The sequence below is a fragment of the Acomys minous genome (genome assembly GCF_964271855.1).
Source record: "Acomys minous genome assembly, chromosome: 5".
NCBI classification, from domain to species: domain Eukaryota; kingdom Metazoa; phylum Chordata; class Mammalia; order Rodentia; family Muridae; genus Acomys; species Acomys minous.
In genome coordinates, this window is record NC_140494.1 from 71,906,499 (window position 1) to 71,927,818 (window position 21,320).

At 45.7% G+C, this 21,320-nt stretch overlaps 1 long non-coding RNA gene across 3 annotated transcripts; it reads left to right on the top strand.

Annotated features, from left to right (window-relative positions):
- The first annotated feature begins 329 nt into the window (after positions 1 to 329).
- On the top strand, positions 330 to 19,347 carry LOC311598184. 3 transcript variants are annotated; one of them, XR_014779505.1, is made up of 5 exons: positions 330 to 523; positions 906 to 1,013; positions 2,635 to 2,845; positions 6,336 to 6,521; positions 18,575 to 19,347. It is a non-coding gene; the product is annotated as an uncharacterized lncRNA (long non-coding RNA). The 3 variants fall into 3 exon arrangements; XR_014779506.1 differs by having other exon boundaries at positions 6,377 to 6,521; XR_014779507.1 differs by lacking the exon at positions 6,336 to 6,521.
- The last annotated feature ends 1,973 nt before the right edge of the window (positions 19,348 to 21,320 follow it).

The window sequence follows — 21,320 nt, forward strand, 5'->3', positions numbered from 1 at the left end:
CTGGACTCACTTTGTAGACCAGGCTGGCCTTGAACTCACAGCGATCCACCTGCCTCTGCCTCCCGAGTGCTGGGATTAAAGGCGTGTGCCACCACGCCCGGCCTCCTTGTTTACCCTTTTAAGTCCAAAGAACCAACATGAATAAAAAGCAAACTGAAGACAGTCACAGTGGAGTCCCAATGCTTTCTACACTTTCGGATGAGTCCGTTTTTTATTCCTTTTCCCCTTACCAGTGTTTTGTCTGCATGTATACTTCTATACCACAAGTTTGCCTGGTGTCTCAGCAAACAAATAAGGGAGTCAGGTCGCCTAGGACTGAAGTTACAGCTTGTTATGGGGGTGCTGGGAATCAAACCTGAGTCCGCCATCCAGCGCCTGTGTCAGCTCTTCAACTTGGAGAACTGCGACTGAAAGAGGCATCCTCAAGAGGACAGACCTTGACGGATGTGGCTTAATGGCAGAGTGTTTGCCTTCATGCCAAATTCTAGGCCAGCTAGGGTTACGTGGGATCCTGTCCCAACAGGTATGGGGGAAGGAAGAGACGACATGAGGAGACATTGACAGCAGCGGAGGGTGGAGGGTCTCGCACACAGTGGTGGCGTGGACTGCTCATGGTGACATCCCCTGGGAACAAACTCAGGCACCAGGTGCTTTCGCTGTCAAGAGTTGTGAGTTTTCACCGGGCGTGGTGGCGCACACCTTTAATGCCAGCACTTGGGGGGCAGCATGGTCTACAAATAGAGTCCAGGACAGCCAAGGCTACACAGAGAAACCCTGTCTTGAAAAAAAAAAACCCAACCAAACAAAAAAGAGTTGTGAGTTTTCTAGTCTGTGGCTTCTTCTATTTGTTCAGTGAAAAAGGAAGAAAGGGGGCGCGCTAAGGGCTCTTTGTTTTATTCTCCAAGGACTACAGCACCACTGAGGGAGACGCTTGGAGCAAAGCCTATGCAGACGTGGGGCCAGAGACCAAGACTCAAGGTGATGAAGGAGGTGGAAGAGTTTCAGTAGCTCTGGTGGGCGATGAAGTTTCTTGATACTGTCAGTAGGGTGGAAGAATCTGGAAAGACACTGCTAGCTCTTTCTCGTTGCCCTTATTCACTGACATGTTCCTGTAGAGCATGTGTCCATATGTGACAATATAGTATATACTTGACTGTAAGTGTAGCATGTCCCTGACTAGAATAACAGACTATAAGTTGTTTAGATACAAATATTGTCTTGAGCACTGATTCTCTTCTCTCTGCCTCTAAGTGTGTGTGTGTGTGTGTGTGTGTGTGTGTGTGTGTGTGTGTATGCACGAATGCACACACACAGAGTTTTGAATTTTGTTTTGGTTTTGAGGCAGAGTCTCTCTATGCAGCCCTGGCTGTCCTTACTATGTAGACCAGGCTGTCCTTAAACTCACAGACATCCACCTGCCTCCCACATGCTGGGATTAAAGATGTGAGCTTTGCACGCCTTTAATCCCAGCACTCGGGAGGCAGAGGCAGGTGGATCACTGTGAGTCCGAGGCCAGCCTGGTCTACAAAGGGAGTCCAGGACAGCCAAGGCTACACAGAGAGACCCTGTCTTGGGGAAAAAAAAAAAGATGTGCGCCACCATACCCAGCCACACAGGTAAAAAAGAATGTTACGTTTATTGATTTTATGTATGAGTGTTTCGCCTGCATGCATCTTTGTACATCACATGCATGCTTGGTACCCACAGAGATTCTGAGTCCCTGGAACTGGAGATACAGACGGTTTGTTAGACATCATGTGGATGCTGGAAATTGAACCTGAGTCTCTGTAGGAGGAACGAGTGCCCTTAACCACTGAGCCATCTCTCCAGCCCTCAACACACACAAAAAAAATTTAATATAATTTAAAACTTAAAAAGAAGAAGGGGTGATATATAAACATTATAACATATTCTAAAAGCATTTTAGACATCTTGAAATTGGAGCTAGAAGCACTCGGACCTCCTGAGTCCTGGCAGGCCCGCTGCGGTCATCCTCCTGCAGCTGCCTCTAGAACTCCAAGCTCTTGCTGCCTGGAGCGCATACTCCTTAGAGGAGAGCCAAGCTTATTAGGAGAGGATATGATAACGCCTAGCACGTGAGAATATTATGTCAAGCTGGGCGGTGCTGGCGCACCCCTTTAATCCCAGCACTCGGGAGGCAGAGGCAGGTGGATCGCTGTGAGTTCAAGGCCAGCCTGGTCTACAAAGCGAGTCCAGGACAGTCAAGGCTACACAGAGCAACCCTGTCTCGGAAAAACTGAAGAAAAAAAAAAGGAAGAAAAAAGAAAAAGAGAATATTATGTCCTAGGCACTAAAATTGATGTAGTAACCTATCAGGCTCTCCAAGGAGGAGAGAGCTCTTTTTGCAAATGAAAAACAGTCCCCAGAGGTCTGGAGATTAAATGTCAAGACCTGGTTTAAGTCTGCACTCCCACACGGTAAGGCAAGCTGTTAACTTTTGTCTTGAGCTCACTGGCTTTAGGCTGCCTCGGAGTGACTCTAACTTATCTCTAAAACAGACACATTATCGTCTGCTAAGTAATTACCCTTAAATTGTAGCCTAGCCCCAAACCATCTCATACAGTCTCTATAGATGGAGATAACGAGGGGCAACCTGTTCTGTTTTGCCTCTAGGTCTCTCCTGAAGTTCCATTCAAGATGATATCTGCACTATGGTCATAGGAAAAGCTTGCCAGTGATGGCAGGACCTGCTTCCAAGCCATCTCATTTTTATACCTGCCATATCAGTGCTCCGTGCTGCCCTAGGGCAGAAAGCGTTCCTGCCCTAGAAGTCACCATGGGATAGCTGAAGTGTCCTCGCAGTACAGCAACTGACCTCCCCAAAGTGAGCAATGCAGTGGGGGAGGGGAAGAATGTGCACTTTCTGAGAGATCCTCTGGGTCCCCTGGGTCAGCCCTATTTAGCGTGGGAGGAAAGGCGTGTATACCCTCGGAAATTGCCATTTTAGCGTTATTCTGGGCTCATGTGTTAAAGTAGATAATTCAACTTGGACTCTTGGTTTATTTTATTTACTTATTTATTTTTGGTTTTTCGAGACAGGGTTTCTCTGTGTAGCCTTGGCTGTCCCGGACTCGCTTTGTAGACCAGCTGGCCTCGAACTCACAACGATCCGCCTGCCTCTGCCTCCCAAGTGCTGGGATTAAAGGCATGTGCCACCACGCCCGGCAGACTCTTGGTTTAAACATTTTTGTTCTGTGTTGTTGTCTTGTTTGTTTGTTTTGTTTTTCGAGACAGGGTTTCTCTGTGTAGCCTTGTCTGTCCTGGACTCACTTTGTAGACCAGGCTGACTTCAAACTCACAGCGATCCATCTGCCTCTGCCTCCCGAGTACTGGGATTAAAGGCGTAGTGGTTTAAATATTTCTTATTTTGTATTCGCAACGTGCATCTAGTCAGCTAATCTGGGAATCTGTAAATCACCTCGCTCTGAAGCTATTCTTGTCTTCCCCCCATGTCGGGTTCAGAGCATTCTTTAAATCTACTCAGCTCCGAGGCTGGAAAGGTGAGTCCCCGGCTTGGAGCACTTGCTGCTCTTGGGGAGGACTTTCTTCCTTTGAGTCGAAGTCCCCGCCCACAGGGTACAGCCATCTTTGTTTTTGTTTTTTCGACACAGGGTTTCTCTGTGCAACAGCTTTAGCTGTCCTGAAACTCGCTCTATAGACCAGGCTGGCCTCAAACTCACAGAGATACGCCTGCCTCTGCCTTCCAAGTCCTGGGATTAAAGGGGTGTGCCACCACCGCCCAGTGCCTAGAGCGATCTTTATAGAAACTGCAGAGGATCAAGTGTGCACATGGTGCATGTGTGTACACAGTCTTAAAAACAACGGTTTGACTGCACAAGTTACGGGAATTTTTGACTCCGAATGGTATTCTGAAGTTCATACGCGATACCGATTGAATTGTAACCTCAGTCTCCAGATGTTGAACCTGTGGGAGGCAATGAGTGGATTTAATCTGAAATGTCTGCCCCCGGGGATGTCGTGTGTGGAAATCCTGGTGCCCGATGCGGCAGCGCTCAGGGAGGAGGACGCCTTTGGGAGGTGACGTGAGCACGAGGATTCTGACCGCAGTGAATGCACTCATTGTTAAATGTGATCTCATCGGAGGTGATGGGGACTTTGGTTAGAGAAAGTTCACTGGGGCATGCACCTCTTCTCAAACACGCTCTCCACACAACCATGCACTCACATCAAGCTTTCTTTGAAAAGAAGCAGGCAGGCTGTGTGGTGTCCATGAGCAAACAGAGGGCTGACCTTATCCAGGGCGTGGGGAAGAGTGGACCTGCTTAGTTTGCACGCTTGTGTGGGGATCTAGAGGGACTGGCTGGCTTTCGCCGTGAGGTGCGGCTCCCTGAGCCAGACTACTGAGTGTGAGACTGCTGTCCACTTCTTGCTTTTCAGATGTTGGTTCTCACATTGCCTTTGACAACTGAGCTACGGTTAAAATTGATTCTGTCAGCGCTCTCTCTCTCTCTCTCTCTCTCTCTCTCTCTCTCTCTCTCTCTCTCTCTCTCTCTCTCTCTCTCTCTCTCTCTCTCTCTCTCAAAGCCATTCATTTCAATGCCTAGACTATCATCAGCATATTCAGTTAGTACAAGTGAGCTAATGAAAACTTTATTACTTGTGAGTAAATTAGTGAAATTATTTTTTTCTTCCATTTATTCCATAATAAAAGGTGCTTAGAAACACAACAAAGGGAGAAAGCAAGATGGCGTAGACAGTAAAATGCCACAGGAGCATGAAGACATGAGTTTGGATCTCAACGCCTATGTAAAAACATGGGTGCGATGGTGTGTGTCTCTAACTCTAGTGCTGGAGGGGTGGGGGTGGAGCAACCAGAGCCCATTGGCCAGCCATCGTAGCAGAGGTGGAGCAGGGTTAGCCCATTGGCCAGTCATCGTAGCAGAGGTGGAGCAGGGTTAGCCCATTGGCCAGTCATCGTAGCGGGGGTGGATCAGGGTTAGCCCATTGGCCAGTCATCGTAGCAGGGGTGGAGCAGGTGGAACCAGAGCCCATTGGCCAGTCATCGCAGCAAAATCTATGAGCTTCAGGTGCAGTGAGCACACCTGCAACCACTGGCGAATGGATTTAACTAGGAGTGAAAGTATATAGTAATCGAATGAGCTGTTCGCTAATCCTGCAAACGGCTGGTTCGAAGGCAGCGTACCAGGGTGCATCACCGAAATAAGAACACGCTAGTCCATCTACCGCTTGCCTAACCGGACGCCAAGGAAAGGCACAACACCTTTAGCTTGCTTAGAGCTTCTGATCCCCCAAACCCGCCTGCAAGCCCTGGCCTGTAGCCTCTACCCACGTCTTTAAGAGAGGCTGGTCTTCTGCAAATCTGGTGAGGCTTTTCACGGCCTCCTAGCTTCCTGAATTTAGGAATGAGTCTACAAAAGGGCAGCTGAAGGAAGAAAGCATAAAGATTTCTGTTTATGCTCAGGACTAAGGTTTACTTTTGAATTAAACCTCTATGCTTATAGAGGAGCCACTAAAGCCTAACTCAGTCCTCGATAGAAGGCAAACTGACCATCTCATTAGCATCTGAGAATTTAGAACGATATGATCTCACCTTAAAATTTTCCATTTGTTTTTGAGATGAAAGAGGAAGTCGTTTGACCGTCCGATTGTATGCTAATGGCCTACTGTTTTATTTAGTTTGGGGGGAAATGTCACCTTACTTTTAAAAAGCTAGATTCCAGGCTTTGTTTTTGTGTTTTTCAAGTCTACAGAGTAATTCTTAGCCGCTAGATCAGGTCTTGCATGCCTACTTGACCTCTATCCAGGCAACTATTCCTAAATTCCTTCCTCAAAATCAGACCAGGCACTCTAACATCCTCAGGGTCTGAGGTGTAGCCTGAGAAAAAGGGTGTTTACCAAACTCAGTTCAAACTCAGCAAATCAGGCACGGCGGGTGGCTCCTGTGTGCAGTCGCATCATTTGAGTTGGGATTGTCACGAGTGTGACAGACTGGGCTACATACAATGTGAGACCCTGTCTTAACGAAACAAAAGGAGCAAGCCGCTATAAAGGTCTACTGCCCACATGTTATCTCAGGCATCCATTCACGACCCAGCCTTTTCCGCCTAGACTGCAGACTTGTCCCGGCTTCCCTGGTCTTTGCAGCGGTCCCGTCTCTGCTGTCAGCTTCCATGTTTTCTTGCTTCTGTTCACTGTCTCCCTGAATATTCATGGAGAGCTTTCGTGCCGATTTGAGAGTGGATTAGGTGCAGTTTGGGGCGTTCCCACAGCTTCCCCAACCCCGGTAATACAGTCCTTACTGTGCAACGTGTGCTCATCTGTCTCCTCACTAGGCAGTAAGCATGGACAGTTATCTGGCCGTTTTGATTTCCAGAAACGAGTGGACCCTTTGAGAAAGTTATTGACTCTGGCAGAACGAGGAAAGAACGGAAACTAACAATAATGAGTACCTCACGGAGCTAAGCGTAAAGACAACCTAGAGAGATTTTTTTTTTTCAGACATCAAACATTTGCACAAGGTAAGGGTCAGTAACCTCATTCTGTACGTGGGAAACTCAGTTTCTGGAGTTTTGGGCAGTTTGCACAAGGGACACAAAAGCAGGATTACAAACGTTCAGGTCATTACCACGGGCTTTCCACAGGCAGGAGGAGCTGTACCGCGCGGGCGAGGCATGCCTGCAAGACCACGCACATGCGTAGTGCGCACACAGCCCCACCCCCGCAGTCCAGGCTGCCCCGCCCATTCCAGGCAGGGCGGGAGAGCAGGGCCTCCAGCCGGGATGATTGACACACGAGTCTTGCCCAGGCGTACCGGAAATGCTATGGAAAACCGGGAAACTAGTCAGAGTAGTCAGAGGCGTGGCAAAGAGTCGCCCGTAAATCTGAGCCCTACCGTATCCTTTCTACAGAAGCCAAGCTGGCGGACCTAGGTGTTGAGAACTTCTGGGACTCTGTATTCTCGCTTTAGGCGGAGGATGATTGTGGAACTCTAACACTCACGGCAAGATCTTTTTTTGCTGGAGTATTCCAACCCTACGAGGTTCTACACAGCGGTTCTCCTTAGATGGTACAGAGGCATTAAAAGACCTTGCAAGAGGATCGAATGGCTATGCCCCAGCTTTTGTAGCTCCTTAGTTCACTTGACTATAACCCAAACTGCGTGATCTCACACACACACACACACACACACACACACACACACACACACACACACACGAGAGAGAGAGAGAGAGAGAGAGAGAGAGAGAGAGAATGCTAAAAACAAAAGATTACATACTAAACAACCACATAATCTACAGTTCTACAGTTGTCAGCTTGCCAACACAGAAGTAATCAATGCATAACAAGCCTAATGAGTACCATTACACATCAATGAGGCAGCCAGTTCTTTGATACACGGGCTATGTGGGGCTGGGGAGTTGGCTCAGTGGTTAAGAGCACTTGTTTTTGTGGAGACTGCAGGTCCCTCTGAGTCCCCAGCACCCACAGGGTGGCTCACAAACATCTGTAGCTACCTTTAAGGGATCTGACCTCTGTAGGCACCTGGCATTCATACATAGAGGCAAAACACAGGTAAATTTTAAAAAATTATAAGTGGGTTGGGGTTTTTTTTTGTTTTTGTTGTTGTTTTGTCTTTTTGTTTTGTTTGTTTGTTGTTTTTGTTTTTGTAGACAGAGTCTCTCTGTGTTAGCCTTGGCTGTCCTGGGCTAGCTTTGTAGACCAGCCTGGCCTCAAACTCACAGAGATCCCCCTGCCTCTGCCTCCCGAGTGCTGGGATTTAAGGCATGCGCCACCATGCCCGCCTATAAATGGGTTGTTAAAAGCATTATGTTAACATATGTTAACAGTGGCTTCCGGAGCCTTTGTTTTTAGTTGAACTTAGCTGACCTTAAAATAGACTTGCATTGGGAGAAATGTAATAGTTCCTCAAAGAGAGTTAAATTTAACTGTTGCCTACTCTAGACAGAAGCTTCTTGAACGTTCCCACCTCCAACCCCTTTTGCCTGAGAAATTTTTGCCAACCCAGGTATAAGGTGTATAGACCAGGTATGCAAATCAAACATTTGCTGATAGTAAACCATATGAAAATTTACTTCCAACAATGATGTGGTATGTGTAGACTTTTGCCACAAATTAAAGATGAAACAAGCTGACATGCTTAGAATGTGCTTGCTTATTTTTACATAAAGGATTGAAGCCAAGGTGAATATTGATACTCCAATCATAGAGCATCATCATATTTTCTCTAAGTTGACCCACATTTTAATTTTGTAGCTGTTAATCCCCAGAATGCTGCTTTGCATAAATACAGAGTACAAAACAATACTGGTAAGTTTAAGTTTATTTCAGAAATTGTTGGAAAGTATGTCCTAGTCCCAAATGTCAATTCATCAAATGATTTTAAGAAACTCAAGTCAGGAAATGCTGGGTGTGGTGGTGCAGGTCTTTAATCCTAGTGCTTGGGAGGCAGAGGCAGGCGGATCACTATGAGTTCGAGGCCAGCCTGGTCTATAAAGTGAGTCCAGGACAGCCGAGGCTACACAGAAAAACCCTGGCTCTAAAAACAAAACAAATAAACAAAAAGGAAGAAAGAAAGAAAGAAAGAAAGAAAGGAAAGGAAAGGAAAAGAAAAAAAAAACTCAAGTCAGCAACTCAGAAGTTTTTAAGATCAAATATTCAAACACTACACAAGCCAAAGATATATTAATGTGATGATTACATGCTAAGAAAAGATATTAGAAAAATATCAAAAATTTTAGCATTCTGTAAGGAACTATTATGTTTCTATAAGAACAGAGAACTTTGTGTGTATAGTAGAGATCCTGCAGCTCCTAGCCCATGGTCGTCTCAGCCTGAGCCTGAGGAGGAAGAGGGAGCTGAAGAGCAGCCTCAAGGTTAGGAGCGCTTGTTGCCCCTGCAGAGGGCCTCGGCTTGGCTCCCGGTACCCACGCAGTGGCTCCCAACTGTCTGTAAGTCCAGTTTCAGAGGTCCCAATGGCTACCTCTGTCCTCTTTGGGATCCATTCAGGCAGATGGTACACAGGAAAACACAGACACACTTAGACACACCCAGGCATATTCACAAGCACATGAGACAGACAGGAGAGAGATTTTATCTTTATTAACTCTCTTCCAGGTGTTTCCCAAATACTGAAAAGTATAGGACTTTGAAAATAGTTTTAACAAACTGATGTATGATTCTTCGTTTTTCTTTTTCTTTCTCTCTCTCTCTCTCTCTCTCTTTTGTTTTTTGTTTGTTTTTGTTTTTGTTTTGTTTTGGTTTTTTTTCGAAAGAAGGTTTCTCTGTGTAACAGCCCTGGCTGTCCTGGATTCACTCACAGAGATCCACCTGCCTCTGCCTCCTAAGTGCTGGGATTTTTTTTTTCCAAAACAGAGTTTCTCTATGTCACCCTGGCTGTCCTGGGCTGGCCTTGAACTCACAGCAATCCACCTATCTCTGCCTCCAGAGTGCTGAGATTAAAGACGTGCACTACCATGCCTGGCTTCTTCATTTTTTCAAAAGAAAAAGTGTTCATGCTTAACACCATCTCTGACATCCAATCACTGTTACTTAAATTTTTTTAATTTAAATACTCAAATGAGCTGGGTGTGGTGACCGATGTCTTTAATCCCAGCACCTGGGAGGCAGACGCAGGAGGATCTTTGTGAGTTCTAGGGTATCTGGGCCTACATAGTGAGTTCCAGGCCAGCCAAGGTTACGTAATAAGACCCTTGTGGTGAGAATTTGGGTTTCTTAAAAAACCTAGTTATGTTATGTGAGTATGTTTTTGTTTTAATTACAGGTAAGGGATATGGGGCTGCTTCAGACTGAGCACAACCATTAAGTATGTTTGTCTCCTGCTGCAAATGGTTTACATTTGGAATTCTGGGGACTCTTGAGAGAGTATAAATATGAGAGCCCCAAGAGGGCATGTGGCACCTGTTGCTCCTCCTGCTGTTGCTGGTTCCTGCCCATGCTTTTGCTATTGGTGGATTACTAGATTGTTGGTCAGAGATATTCTAATGACAAAATTGGATTTATCCTCAAGGAACTTGACACTCCTAATCAGCCATATGTGGTGCCCATATGTACAGCTGGCTGTCCTGGACTAGCTTTGTAGACTAGACTGGCCTTGAACTCAGAGATCCGCCTGCCTCTGCCTCCCGAGTGCTGAGATTAAAGGTGTGTGCCACCACTGCCCAGATGGAAATTTGGTTTCTAATGGTGTAGAGGAAGCAGCAAAGGAAAAGGGGATGATATTCAGTTTCAGGATATCAGCAAAATGTTTATTGTGGCTTCTGCTGCTGGGTTCTCTCCCGCCTTGCTCCCAGAGGAGATTTTTCATTTTCTGTCTCCTATATTCTGTCTCCAAAAACAAACAAACAAACAAATAAATAAATAAATGGGAGAATGGCTGAGCAGTTTAAAAAATTGTGAGTGTATATAGAGGGGTCTGAGAAACAAAAACAAAAAAGGATGAATTGGGAAATCCAAGAGGTTACTCTATTCTCTCATTTCTGAAAGGATTGGAGAATTGGCTGTGCAAGTGAAGAGGTTGTGGGTAGAAGTGGATCAAAGAAAATAGCAAGGGAAGCCAGGGATCAAAGGCATGCACTCTAATTCCAGCACTCAGGAGGCAGAGGCAGGCAGATTGATGTAAGTTCAAAGCCAGCCTGGTCTACAAAGCAAGTCCAGGACAGTCAAGGTTACACAGAGAAACCCTGTCTCCAAAAACAAAAAACAAAAAGCAAAACAAGAAGAAGAAGAAGAAGAAGAAGAAGAAGAAGAAGAAGAAGAAGAAGAAGAAGAAGAAGAAGAAAATAGCATGGGAAAAGGAAAAATAAAGGGCTCAGACCGGTGACTGAACAAGAGAGCTGGAGCTTCCTGCAGGGTAAAAGAAGGAAGCAAATCTGTCTAGAAGGCCGACTGTGGTGATGTGCCCTTTTGGCTTCAAGTCCCAGAAGCCCCTTGGCAGGACAGGAGCTGGGAGGAGGGGTAGGTCATGCAGAGCAACAGGGTTCATGAGAGAAAGGGTTGGTCTTGAGCCAACTGTGCTGCTGGAGAAGGGGTGACCTGGGATTACAAAATCACCAACTGCTTCCCCAGTAATTGCACAGCACAGCAGCTGAGATAGAGTGTAGCATCATATAGAAATGATAGATCTGAGACATTTTAAAGAGGCTATTGTTTCCTACAGAATGCATTCCCATTATGTAAAACAAATATTAAGTAACTGGGCTACCCAGAATAGAGTTATTCCCCAAGACTGGAAAGGTCTGGTAAAACTTGCTAGAGGCCAGTTAGCAGTTATAAGGGTTAACATGGCAGAGGGAGGAAGCCTCGAATATTGAACAATGAAGTAGAGCAAGGAGAATAAATATTGTCAAAGATCAGTTGCTTGGCGAGTAACAGATTTGATTTGATTTGATAATGCTGTTATTGGACAATGTTGTCTCGTGGCTTTAAGAACTTGGGATAAGGGCTGGAGAGATGGCTCAGAGTATTAAGAGCACTGTCTGTTCTTCCAAAGGTCCTGAGTTCAATTCCCAACAACCACATGGTGGCTCAGTACCATCTTTAATGAGATTTGGTGCCTTCTTCTGGTGTGCAGGTATATATGCAGGCAGAATATTGTATACATAAAAAAAAAAAAAAGAACTTGGGAGAAAGTTGAGGAGCCTAGGAAAAGGTCCATTTCATTTACTAAAATTGTACAAGGCTTTGAAAAAGCCTTCACAGATTTTTTTGCAAAGATTGGTTTCACCTGTAAACAAAGTCATATCAGACCCTGATGCAAGAGAGATGTTGATAGAGACTTTGGCATTTGAGAATTTGAATAACAAATGTAAAAGACTTATTAGACCATTAAAGGTACAAGCAGCACCAGTAGATGAGGAAATGACTGATATTGGCTCTCACAAGCATCACGCCAATATCACAAGATGAACTATACATAAAGATCTCAAATATCAAAATGCCTGATGCAAGCTGGGCGTGGTGGCACACGCCTTTAATCCCAGCACTCGGGAGGCAGAGGCAGGTGGATCGCTGTGAGTTCAAGGCCAGCCTGGTCTACAAAGTGAGTCCAGGACAGCCAAGGCTACACAGAGAAACTCTGTCTCAAAAAACCATAAAAACAAAAAACAAAAAACAAAACAAAAAAAATCAAAATGCCTGATGCTTTAATTGCAGTGAATTCCATCATTTGTAAAGAAATTGTGACCAAGCTGCTAAAAGCCTCAGATCTCAAAATGTCTGGTACTGTGAGAAATACAGTACATTCAGAATCAGATCTCAAAGTGTCTGGTGCATTAACTGTGAGAAATATGATATTTTCCACCAGAGAGGTGAACCCGTAAGTTTCCAGGGATTTGACAACCTTGTGGCAAGCGGTATCGTCGTACAAATAATTGTGCATCCAGGAACTATAGATGGGGATTTCAAAGAAGAATTTAAAATTATGGCATATGTAAAAGGGGGGGGTGCAAATTAATTCAGGAGACAGAATTGCTCAGCTGCTGTTTCCTCAAAAATTGCATCCAGGCCCAGCACTCAGGAGGCAGAGGCAAGTGGATCACTGTGCGTTCGAGGCCAGCCTGGTCTACAAAGTGAGTCCAGGACAGCCAAGGCTACACAGAGAAACCCTGTCTCGAAAGCCAAAAAAATAAAAATAAATAAATAAATAAAATTTAAAAATTGCATCCAGGACAACCTCAAAGCAGCTATCCCAAATGGTCCAGCCTCACAGACTGCTTCATCCAGGACTTCAGTTAAGCCCTGCACTTTACCATCACACAGAGGCTGGACAGCAAGTGAAACAGCCAGCTCTCCCAGGATGTGGCCAAAACCCTGTTTTCTTAGGGTCCCCAAAAGATGCCTTCACCTTCAGACAGCATGAAGCATTTTTAAAAACAAGATGCTCTCATTCCTGAGAGGTAGAGTGGTGGCTTGTGGTTGTGTGGTGGGTTATGGGTATTTGACATTGTTTAGAGGGGTTGGTTGCAAGTTGTTTATGGTTTTGGTCAGTTAGGAAACAAAGTAAAGGAGGTTATATTCAGGGCTCTCTTTCTCTCTTTCTCTTTCTCCCATCTATCTTCCTTTCTCTTCTATTGAGTGTTAAGAGTTGAAAAGCAATGAAAGGAATGGGAGGGTGGAGGTAATATAAAAGTAATTTTTATTCACCTGATTCAACTGTCCTCTGGGAGGCTTACTGCCTCTGTCTGCTAACCTAGGCCTAGTCATGGAGGCCTAGCCTCCATACAATTTAATCTAGGCCTAGAATGTTTTCAGCCTCTGAGACTTACTGCTGAATAAGCTCACCCTCTCTAGTTCTTTCTGAACTCTGGATGGCTGGTTTAACTCAGCTGTTCTAGCTCCAATTCCCGTCTCTCAGCTGATTTACTCAATCTGGCTTTTTTCTTGGTCTCTAAATTTCTCTGCTTGGCCTCAAACTAACTCTAGCAATCTGTTCTAATCTTCTGGCTTGTTCTATCTTCACCTCAGTCTCACTTATTTTCACTTACCTGTCTCTATAAAACTACCTCCTCTTTTCCCCTACATTGCTCTTAAATAGCCTCCCTTTCCTGTATTGTTCTCCTGAGAGTTGGGCACATCCTATTCTGTCAAATCTTTCTCTGATTCACCACTTTGTCTGCCACTCACATTAAAACATGGGTTCTTCATTCTACAAACTAACTTTACCTCCATTGTTTGGGATTAAAGGCATATACCACTATGCTTGGACCTAAGTTTTCTCTACCTGACACTTTCTCTATACCAGGCTGGCCTTGAACTCAGAGATTTCCTTGCTTCTGTCTCCTGGTGTATCTGAATTCCAGCCAAATTGCATAGATCTACCAGGTCTCTGGATGTGATCTCTTGCCAGAGAAACTGTGTTCTGAATTAAAATTCCTCTATGGGGGGATATAAGGACAAAAGAAAAGAAAAGTATGGATTATTCTATCTCCTTGAAAAAGGAAAAAGAAAGGGGGATTATTGTATCTCCTTTTAGACTAAGAAAGCTACATGTCTCAACATTTTTACATTGGCATTGATAGTGTATATTGGTAGAAATGTACTGTTGTTTTGTTACAACATACTGTATATAAGTTTCAATTCTTGTTTAATGTATGCAACTTCATTTTAAAATATAACAAATTTCTAGTCCTTGAAAGCTACTATTGCAAACTGTTTAGGATAAATAAGAATTAGTCACCTATAAATAATCAAACATATAGTCTTGTTAGGTACTAGTTTAATTAATTAGAAATAAGCTTTATTTTCAAAGTTCAACAGAAAGTAAGTAGCTAGAAACAAATCCATGCCATCCTAGCCCTTCTCACCTCAGATCTCTGATCTTTAGCACACTCTGTCCCAGTTTGTTGTCTCGCTCACTACTCCCTCCCTATTCCTTCTCCACCTATTTTTTCTTTTCATGTCCAGTCTGTTTCTTTCTCTGCTCTAGGCTAGTTTAGATGCCTCTGGTTACTTTTTTCTTCTACTTACAGTAAAATCTTTCCCTTAACCATCCTATGGAGCAGGCGCATCGGCAGCTTCTGTACTACACCCCTAGCATACAGCATCAGAGCCCATTAGTAAAGCCGGAGCTTGTTGCATGTCTAAAATCCCTGAATTCATACGGCAAGGTAGAGAGCCAAATAGCTAAATCAGCTGCCTGCTGACACTGTGCTTGTAGGGCTTTCAAGTTTCCAATTAATATTCTTTGAGCATGACTGAAACAAAACATTTTTTTTTCTGAAACAAATGTGACCATGATTTATTGATCTCACTCAGCTCAAGAAGACACACCGTGTGTTCACAGCAAGCCCGGGCTTGACCGCCCTTATAATGGGCAGTGCCTCTCCCGGAGCTGTGCACCTACCACGGCATCTACCCCGGCAAAGAGCACCGGGAGGATTAAGCGTAAGCTCATGTCAAGCCTCATGCTGTTCTCCTTGGGGGTCATCAGTTCACTGGAATATTTGGCTAAATGACTGAACACATGGGACTGAAAGTCAGTGTTCTCAGGGTCAAGGTCGGAGTGAGCGAGGTCCCTTCATCTGCTCGAAGGGACTCTGCAGAGTTTTCACGGATCCCTGCAGAGACTGCAAAACTGGGGCCTAGAGAACACTCAGTTTATTGGAGATTTGTTTTGTTTTGTTTTGTTTTTCGAGACAGGGTTTCTCTGTCTACAGGCCTGGCTTTTCTGGATTCGCTTTGTAGACCAATCAGGCTGGCCTCAAACTCACAGTGATCCACCTGTCTCTGCCTCCCAAGTGCTGGGATCAAAGGCATGCGCCCAGCTTGAAGGTTTATTTTTGCTGAATGATAATCAGTCTAAACCATATTATATGAGATGTTTGTTAGAGTTTTTAATGGTAAATCAGGAAAGTTAAAAAAAAATTTTTTTTCTCTTTTTGCAGTGCCATTGTCACTTCTCAACCTTGTATTCACCCTCTCCTTCCCCCTCTTTTTGAGACAGTGTCTCACAGTGTACCCCAACCTAAGCTGGAACTCACTATGTAGACTAGGCTGGCCTTGAACTCACAGAGATACACCAACCTCTGCCTCCTGAGCTCTGAGATTATAGTGTGGCTACCACAACTGATTTCCTTTTCTTCAAACAAGACAAAACAAAACAAACCAAGCAAACAAAACCAAGCGAAACCTTTTTTAAAAAAAGATTCATTATTTTTGTTTTATGTGTTTGACTGTTTTACCTGCACGTATCTCAGTGCATTGTGTGCATTCCTGGTGCCTGCCGAAGCCAGAAAACAGTCAGACCCCTTGCAGTCGGAGATACAAATGGTTGTGACCTACCACGTGGGCCTGGGAGCCTGGGCTCTCTTCGAGAGCAGGCCTGTTCATAACTACTGAGCCACTTCTCCAGCCCCACACTTTCCTTTGTTTCTTTTTTCCCCCCTTTTTACTTGTTTTTCTGTGTAGCCCTGGATGTCCTGGACTTACTTTGTAGACCAGGCTGGCCTCGAACTCAAAGTGATCTGCCTGCCTCTGCCTACCAAGTGCTGGGACTAAAGGCGTGCACCACCATGCCTGGCTACACTTTCCTTTTCTTAAATGTTATTTGAGGTTAGTTTAGGATACTGTACCATAATGTATCACTATTAGTCAACAGCTGACTAAATAACCTTGAAGAAAGACTGCCCATGCTGGGCATGTTGGCGCACACCTTTAATTCTAGCACTCAGGAGGCAGAGGCAGGCTGTGAGTTCGAGGCCAGCCTGGTCTACAGAGCAAGTCCAGGACAGCCAAGGTTACACAGAGGAAACCCTGTTTTGAAAAAACAAAACAAACAAACAAACAAACAAACAAAAAGATTGCCCACATCTCACTGTCCTCCTCCTAAACCTACTAATGCCAAACAGAGCTAACTAAGCTTATGTCACCTTTTCTTTTTCTTTCTTTCTTTTTTTTTTTGTTTGTTTTTTTTTGGTTTTTTGAGACAGGGTTTCTTTGTGTAGCCTTGGCTGTGCTGGACTCACTTTGTAGACCAGGCTGGCCTCGAACTCACAGCGATCCACTTGCCTCTGCCTCCCGAGTGCTGGGATTATAGGCGTGCACCACCACACCCGGCTTTATGTCACTTTTTCAAGCTTACCTTCTGGGGAGGAGAAACAGCTCAGCAGTTACCCACATAGCAGTTCACAACCCTGTAACTCCAGGCTCGGGGGGGCGGGGGGGGTCAACACCCTCTTTTGAACTCTGTGTGCAGTGCACACACATGTTGTAGAGACATACATACAGGCACAACACTCATACACATAAAAATGAAATAAGTATATAATCAAAGTGTTTATATGTGTATATACACACATGTGTGTGTGAGGGAGTGTGTAGTGTATATGTGTAGATATAAACACACACGTACACACACACACACACACACACACACACATCTTCAAAGATTGTCTCCTAGTATAGGCTACAGTTTAGGATGCAGCAGGTATTAAACTCTTGTGAGCTCTTTTCTTTTTTTTTTCATAATTTGTCTACAATTCCTCAGTGTTGGTTCTGAGGCACTTGGTTTTAGGTCACAATGGGTTTCTCCTGAATTCAGTTCCCAGCACCTACATCATGGCTCACAACTGTCTGTTACTGTAGGTCCAGGGGAGACTCCTCTGGCTTTGGAGGGTACCAGCAGCCATGTGTAAACACATCATACGGACACACACCTACACATGATTAAAAATAAAAGTAAATCTTAAACAATAAAAATAGAATGTGGGCGATGAGAGGGCCCCTACCCCCCACCCCCACCCTACTCCCACCTTTCATGGTGGCTCTTCTCTGCCCGGGTAAGCATTTCTGGAAATGCCCTCACAGACACACCTGAGATGTACGCCCTTGATGTTAAATCTCTCTAAGCTGATAGCGAAGAGTCAACGCCTTTGATCCCAGCACGTGGGAGGCAGAGACAGGTAGATCGCTGTGAGTTTGAGGCCAGCCTGGTCTTGTTGGAAGGAAATGGAGTCCTGACAAACCTTGCCCCAAGTGATTTTCCTCCTGGCCTGAACTCAGCCCCGGGACGAGCTGGGATCAGGGGATGGTTTCGGAACCCTACCTACCTACCACCAGCTAAGCAGAGACTTACAAGTCACCATGGGGGCCCTGGGGGTGAGGGACTCATGCCCACCTGTGCCCTTGATCACCTGTGAATATTTTGAAGCAACTTTAAAAGTGAGAGAGGTCTTGCCAGGCCAGAGTCTGTCATTCTCACCAATGTGCAAAGGTGGGGCGGCCTCCTTGTTCTGCCCTCTCTCCCCCTTGCTAATTGAAGCTGAGATGCCAGGAATTCCTTGGTGTAATGTAAAAGATATAAAGCAATGCTTGGGGTTGGGGGTAAGGATGCCGGAGGTTGGGAAGCCTCGGTCCTTGGACTTTATTTTCAGCCCCATAGGGATGGGGCTAGGGCACCCAGCCACCCTTCTGTCCCTGGATCTGGGAAGACTCATTTTCCCCAGCCCAACAGAGGGAAGCTTATGTAAATAAAAATCTGTGTCATGAGTGAAAAGAAAGAAAGGAGGGGGGAGAGGAAGGAGAGGGAGAGAGAGAGAGAGAGAGAGAGAGAGAGAGAGAGAGAGAGAGAGAGAGAATTGGAGGGCACTTTGAATGGATGAACAGACATCAAGATCTTGAAAGACCCTGGGAAGAACAGCCTAGCTTCTCCCCCAGCTAACTTCTGATGGGACAAATCCCATGATGCATGGATGGCAGAGGTCAGGCTAGAGGCATGATGGGTGTCATTACAAATACAGGTAGCAAGGTAAATGTGTTTTTCAGCATGGTGTAACCCATGGGATCTAGCAGCGGTTTATTGTCTGTGGGTTCCCTACAAGCAAATTATCTGTCCTAGGCGACAAAGAGCTCGGTGCAAGGGCACAGACCAGCAATCTCAGCACCCAAGAGGTAAAGGCAGCCTAGGCTACACTGAGATATATAAGACCATTTTTCAAACTCAAACCAACCAACCACTGCCAACAACAAAAATAATACAATTTCTTTCTTTCTTTCTTTCTTTCTTTCTTTCCTTCTTTTTGTTTTTCCAAAACAGGGTTTGTGTAGCCTTGGCTGTGCTGGACTCAAACTCACAGCGATCGCCTGCCTCTGCCTCCCAAGTGCTGGGAATACAATTTCAAACCAAGGCCAAGTGCAGCTTCAGCTGTTGCTCAGACTCCCCCAGATGCCCAGGCCCTGTGAAGTGCCCACAGTAAAGAAGGACATTTGATTTTCTCCTTGCTGTGACAAAAATGCCTAACAAAGGCAGTTTAAGAGAGGAAAGGCTTGTTTGAACTCCCCAATTGGGAAACTGCATCCCGACTGGGAAGCCACAGAGGCAAGAATGTCAGGTCCCATGACATCAGCAGTCAGCAAGCTGCCTCTTCCTTATGCAATCAAGGTCCCTAGCCCACACGACCCACTCCCCCCACAAGCCCCTATCCTCCCGCTCCCCACCCGACTCCCACCTTTCATGGTGGCTCTTCTCTGCCCGGGTAAGCATTTCTGGAAATGCCCTCGTAGACACACCTGAGATGTACACCCATGATGCTAAATCTCTCTAAGCTGATATCTAAGAGTCAACACCTCAAGGACTCTGCCGATGTGAAGACTAATGGGTATACCTCCCCACCTGCTACCTTCCCAGTGGGCGTGTGTCTGAGGGAGAATGAAATGGGACATTACTCTGGATTTGCTCATTATGTTCAGGATCTGAATTGATTGTGCTTTTTGTTACTATGTCTCTTTCCCTACAATTCAATTCTTCCCGAATTCCTTCATACAGGTATACAAAGTATTCTGCTCACCCCCACCCACCCACCCACCATGCCCCCCTCAGGCTTCCCACAGACCCCTGCCCACCATGCTTCCCTCCCAATTTTATGTCCTTTGCTTGCACATGAAGAATTGGTGTGGAGCCATCCACTGGAGCATAGTCAACCTACCAGTGGCCACATTCCTGGAGAAAAATGGCTGTCCACCCCACCAGCCTCACGGGTACTTCCTCATTTCATTTTAACTAGCTTAATCCTGTGCAGGTAACTACAGCTGCTGTAAGACCCCCTCCCCTGTGCACCCGCCATAGCAAGCATAGCAGCAGTAACGCTATCTTGCAAGGCAAGACTAGAATAATAGGTTCCCGGGATAAGATAAGGCCTGGGGCCCAGAGGAAAAAGATAAAAGCGTGCCGAGATAACAGAAACAGTTTGTCCTTGTCAAACAAGATATTTATGGTCGGCCACCTGGCCCAGAGAACGGGTAAACTCCCCTGTTCCTAGAGCCCATCTGATGACCGGGCCATAACCTCGCCTCATTTAAATTTACCAATCAGAGCCCTGTAACTATGCTTCTCGCTTCTGTACCCGTGCTTCCCGCTAAAATCCCTATAAAAGGCCCCAGAAAGACTCGCTCGGCGCGCCAGCCTCTCCAGAGACTGAGACGCCCGGGTACCCGTCCCCCTGCAATAAAGCCTCTTGCGTGTTGCAACCGAAACCTTGGTCTCACTGGTTCTTGGTGGGGGTCTCCACGTTAAGACCACCGTGCTGGGGGTCTTACATTTGGAGGTCCCACCCCCTGCAATAAAGCCTCTTGCGTGTTGCAACCGAAACCTTGGTCTCGCTGGTTCTTGGTGGGGGTCTCCACGTTAAGACCACCGTGCTGGGGGTCTTACACTGCTGTGAGCTCATGAGTGCAGCAGCCATGTTATATCCAAGACAGCATTTCACATCAACCCCACCATCTGCTACCCCCAAGTTCCTCCAGCCCCTCTTCTTAATGCTGCCTGAGCCTTGATGAGACTATATAGGTCTCTGCATTTCACAATCACTTATTCATAGCCCTTTCACTAGTATGACTCTCTGCATTAACCACTGCCAGCTGTATTAGTATGATCGTTGTTGCTGTTGTTGTGTTGTGTTGTTTTGTGAAACAGGGTTTCTCCATGTAGCCTTGGCTGTCCTGGAACTCACTTTGTAGACTAGGCTGGCCTTGAACTCACAGTGATCTGTCTGCCTCTGTCTCCCAAGTGCTGGCATTAAAGGTGTGTGCCACCACAACTGGCCATTGCCAACGGTAAACAAGAAGCCTCTGACCATAGTTGAGCACAGCAAAGATTTATGGGCATAACCATAAGCAGCGAGAGGATCATTTGGCCAGAACCATTTAAGAAAATGCTAACAATAGGCTGTCCTACCCTTGGGACTTGTACTTGCCCACCCACGCTTTGACCAGGTTTACAGTATCAGGCGTGAACTCCTTCTGTAAAACTAGCAGTTAGTCACCACCATAACCATCACGCCATTATTGCACCAGTGAGCACATAGCTACCTGGCAGATTGTTACTGCAGCCTGCACAGTCCTGCACTGAGGAAGACCACTGCTATCTTTTCTCCCCCGCTGGCCTGCATAGTACCTTCTAGCTCTGTGAAAACTAGCCAATAGAAAGGAAGCTTCCGGTCATCTTGAGATTGACTTCTCTTATGTCCTGTACCATATATGTGGCATCTTCAGCACTGGGGTCTTATCTGCCAGTCATAGCGGGAAGCTAAGAGCAATGGCTATGACCCGTGTTGTTCTAGAAACTCCTGCTGCGCCCTGACCCAGCAACTCACAGGAAGCATCCCATATGACATTTAGCTTTTAATTTAATAGTCCATGTCTTCCACTCAGGGAGCCAGAGGCAGGCGGATCACTATGAGTTCGAGGCCAGTCTAGTCTACAAAGTGAGTCCAGGCCAGCCAGGGATACCCGGGTAAACCCTGTCTCAAAAAAACCCAAACCAAACCAAACCAAAAAATATGTAG